The sequence below is a fragment of the Varroa jacobsoni genome, unplaced genomic scaffold (genome assembly GCF_002532875.2).
Source record: "Varroa jacobsoni isolate VJ856 unplaced genomic scaffold, vjacob_1.0 scaffold_847, whole genome shotgun sequence".
NCBI lineage: Eukaryota > Metazoa > Arthropoda > Arachnida > Mesostigmata > Varroidae > Varroa > Varroa jacobsoni.
Genome location: NW_019213749.1, coordinates 156,843 through 161,640, shown reverse-complemented (window position 1 = coordinate 161,640; position 4,798 = coordinate 156,843). Strand labels below are relative to the sequence as shown.

The 4,798-nt window shown below is 41.3% G+C and overlaps 1 long non-coding RNA gene across 2 annotated transcripts; it reads left to right on the top strand.

The window, feature by feature from the left end:
• Window positions 1–2,356: 2,356 nt before the first annotated feature.
• On the top strand, window positions 2,357–4,465 carry LOC111264329 (uncharacterized). Of its 2 annotated transcripts, XR_002682815.2 has the most exons (3): window positions 2,357–2,572; window positions 2,999–3,296; window positions 4,404–4,465. It is a non-coding gene; the product is annotated as an uncharacterized LOC111264329 (long non-coding RNA). The 2 variants fall into 2 exon arrangements; XR_015312652.1 differs by having other exon boundaries at window positions 2,999–4,465.
• Window positions 4,466–4,798: the final 333 nt, after the last annotated feature.

The following is a 4,798-nucleotide window of genomic DNA, read 5'->3' as shown; positions in this document are numbered from 1 at the left end:
TGGCGAAAGTATCGCCAAGCATAGGTGACGCCCCATTTCGGCTTTGAATAATTAGAAGGTGTAATGAAGATTTATCGCGAGAAGGTCAACAAAATGTATGCTGCTTTAGGTTGATACACGAAGCTTAAGCTACATGAAGCTTTATGCAGGCGGACGAATTGCAAGCGACCCATTTTGGGCGCATCTAGCACACGCTTCGTTTATGGGAATCAGCGCTTGTTCACTTTACGACGACAAGTACATACATGAATAATTTTTGGGGCATGGTATATCACAACGCAAATCTAACAAAACACGTTCGCACTGGACGCCGGCCCCAGGGCGATAAACGGGAAGCACGAAAAAAAACGTAGTACACATCTACGGAACGGGCAACTGATATAAGCATAGACGTATATGATATTATATCGAAAGGGCAAAATATTTCGGCAAAAAAACATTCTAAATTGTGCGCAAAGTTATGATGAGTTGACAAATACGGTGCCGAACAATCGAATCGTCTTCGGGTAAGCGTTGCTGCTTTCTAAGCGTAGCTGGAAACATGACAGCTTTGGCTTAATGGCTAGGCCAATTCTCATTTTTATTTAGGCGGTAATTGAGGACGATTATTTGCTAATTCACTGCGCGTGCCCCTGGCTCGTCGGCAACTTGTAGAGTTTGTAATTTATTCATTGTCACGTACCTAAACAGAAGCGACTGGTATAGTGTACGTGGATCACGGTGACTGCTCAAAACTGTAAAATTCGGGGTATAAGACAACTGCATGGTTTCCACGCAACGCCTTTATCATGCAGGCACGATTTTGAATGTTCTCTGCCTATGGATGTTCAGGAATTTTCGTCACTTTATTCTGATTCTCAGGCAACGCCTACATTTTTCGCTGTTACCTATGTCCTAGAAGGGTATTTTGCCTTATACTTTGAGGCTTTAAAAGGTAAAGGTAACAAGCTGTGGAATTCCATACCATAATACATGTTTTATAGAAACAACTATTCGTGTAAATGAGGCAAATAATGAAAAACGATAAATATTTATTTATTTAATTAATAATAAAAATTCTCTCTAAAAGTTCCTATCTTGTGTTTAGTAAGCTTTTTTATTATTATACTTAGTATAGTGCATCATAATGAAACAACTATTGTACATGAAAGCCCTGCTACAGTAGGCTCCTTTGTCGGAATTCGAAGATGTGTCCTCGAAGGTCTTTTTCGTTTTTAATTTAGAAATTGTTCACACGCAACTAATAGCTTCGATTACGAAAACTACAAGATACTCGTACTATATATCATGCCTGGTTTTGATAGTTCTCCGAATTATACTACGTGCTCTTGTTTTTTTTCTAGGAGCACAACTCAGCTGTTTGCCATAGCTCAGTTTTACCAATTCTAGTAGCAGCTACCCCCTGCTGCCGTTTGAAATGGTCTCGACCTCATGGCGCTGTCTTTTTCTCTTCCACCTATATCAAGCCTTACCTCTAAGAAAGCAAGTCACTGGGATGCAGTGCTACGATCCCGTGCCATAGGGTCATGTATCCGATCCTGGCTTCGTGTCCAGGTTGAGGTCGAAAAAGTCCCAAAATGACGACTCCCATAGCAGTTGTACGTACGGTTGCAGTCGCTTTGACTCCTCTGGAATGACTTTAGCTGCAATGAACGAACAGTTACAAAAAGATAGGACGGAAAGTCGTTTCGCCAGCGTTGTCCTGGTGTGACTACTACGACTATGATCTAACCAGTAGTTTCACTGTGGCTGGCCTTTACTCAACTTCCGTGTGTCTTGGTTCGGAGAGACCTGCTTAATCTTTTCAATCTGTCCTGAGAAACCACGGAAGAGCGACCCAACAAGCAGACGAAATTTCGGTGGAGGCTGAGGATATTAGCCCAAGACGCGAGCTTCTGTTATCTATCTTGGCCAATTCAAATAGTCAGCATAGATAAGGTTTAGGGAAATGAACAATAAAGCGAAGGGCCGTTGTTATCTGTATGTGTCCATAGGTAGCGCCGACATCACAAGGACGTAGAAATTAGAACGAGCAGTTTCTAACTGCTGGTTTTATTTTGATATATGGCGATTGCGTTAAGGATGAGCACTCAAGTAACGTTTTCACAATCTGCATGTATCTGGATGTCAGGCCCACGTCACGGTCTCTTAAGGTACCGCGAGAAGGTGGGGCTACATTCGAATTAACTAAGACCACCTTAATAGTTACAGTACCAAGGGTTCTTTTAGAGTTGAAACAAATCAGCTGTCCAATACGTATCAGGTGCGTAGATGCACTGCTCAACGTACGATCAATGGATGTGTGGGTATGTTTCGACATGCACTGTTACTGACATATGCAGATGATTCCCAAATCTTTCGCATTTTAGGACAAACGTTTGTTTCTCTATTTAATTACACCTGTCATGTAAAGTATATCATTGACAAATGATTAGTAATACTAATCATGCGCGACCATTATCTGTAAATCAGTAGTAGAACAGGATGTGCGCCATCCGCTGATGCAGGATATTCAACAGTGATAATCGTACGAAGCGTACACGATAAAACTACCTGGGACACGTTTTACGAGGTATAACTGCTAGACTACAGGAAAGCTCATAATAATGATAATACTCTTCTTACAAAAATATGGTCGTTTATTCATCTGGCAACGATTATGGAGCATCCTACTAGGTATATCCATGACAATAGTTTATTTTGCTAAAAAGTAAGCTATTTACAGACGTTAGCTGAAGAGGCTCAAGATTTATGTGGTTAATCTTCCACCCTAGATAGAGTAGAAGCTTCCATGGGCACTACCCCACTAATCTAAGCTTAAAATTTGCTCTACAAAAAATTGCATACTGAACAAAAGTAAGCATGACAACAGACACTACTCTGCTAGTTATAAGCCATATCCTGATTTTTACGGCTAACCCTCGACGCTAGCAACCTTCTGTAACGTATTCTGTGTACCGAGATAACAAAATTCAAAAGTTGTTTGTTTGTCTGTCAGTGCTCGCGAACTAGTATCACTGAATTGGCAGATGAGGATTATCTCGTCACCGACGGGACTCACAGGCCTGACTCGCATCCTTATCTAACGTGGCAAACAACGCCACGCTTCAAGTGCGACTGCAGAATAGGACAAAACCAAGCGCAAACTTTTCGGGAAAGCAACTGGGAGACGGGAGATGATCTCTGCCAGAAGAATCAAGCATTACCGAGCTTGTCCTTGGAACAACACTCTCTCACACTAGATGCCAAGACCTTCTGATAAGTTTGCCCAATCCGAAAAAGTTCCGCACTGTTAGGTAAATATGATTTGAGAGTAGGTTTGTTCATACCTAGGTCATAGGCGACTTGAAACCGAAATGAACTCGGTAGACATTAACGGCATGCACACTTAATTTGTGCTGAGCAAATTCACGGTAATTAAAAGCCACTTTACGACCACTGTGATCCAAATGGGTAGCAAACGAAGACTTTTTGTTGGTAGATACAAGCGAAGACACACGCAGCTCGATGAACGCAGTGTTAGGTAGACTATACGCTAGAATTGTCTTCCACTCCAGGTCTAACGAATAAGTTAATGTTACTAGCAAAGGAATGAATTATGGTTTTAATCATTTAGCACAGACGATTTTTTTTAACGTACCCTCATGGTACTTTGCTATTTAATGTTAATTATAATCCACTATCGAAAAGTCCCTAGAATGGAATAACAGATATGCCGGTAATCCTACTTGTGGATACGCGGATTCAGTTTGGTATCTTTGTCAGTTAATTTGTGTTCTTTGTTCTATATTTACTACTTGATATATATTTGTAATAATAATATAATAACAAGAGGATATACAGTTGAAACAACTCCATAGCTACTCAAACGAGATTTTTCCGCCAAAAATACTGCTGCAAATCTACTTTTTGTCTGTCCGCGGACAGCCCTAGAATCTAAAGATATTTGGCTCACTCAACAAATACCCAGCAGTTTATAGGGAGCCCACTTACTAACCCAGCCATCTCGAAAAAGATTCGCAGACAGCTTTGGCGAGTTGGTATCTGCTTATCGCAGCGCATTAAGTGACAGGCACGCTATCTCAGTCATTATCATTCAAGAAAACAATATGAAACATCTTCGTATAAAAGCCTAGGCACATTTGGCATGCTCAATAGGCCAGAAACAGGCCACAACTAGCAAATGTGCATTTGTATGGTGAGAACGTTTCAATACACGCATATGTACGTTTGATGCACTACTTCTATTCAGCGATATGTTTACAGGTATTACGGCACAAAACGGCTTAGTCATTTCTGTGCTATGGCCTTTCTATTTTGCCGCACTCCCGCACTAATATCGTACTTCGGTTGCGAGCAAATGCGTCATGTCTCAATCACATCTTATTTCACATTTCATTTAGTTTTAGGCCACAAATAAGCATGGGCTACGAGCCTACTTACAGGATGAAGAGAAGAAAGAAAAGGAGGAACATCTTCTCGGCCCCATCTGCCTGCCCACTCTTCTCAGAAGAATATATCTGACCAAAGCATCTGCACTACATATCATGTACAACATCGGCCATGGGATAAGGCCAAGAGGTCTCGCTCTATCAAGTTCGTTGAGATGAAAACGGGTTAGAGACGCATAAGCACACGGAGGCCAGAAAGTGGTGTCCTACGGGATGAGGGAAGACGAAGAAATAATTCGTGATGACTTGCCGTTGATTGTTGCTTGAGTCGTTGCTGCTGCTGTCACCCCTGCCAGCGTTATCCTGATGTAGCTGTAGATAGATATATATATATATATATATATATA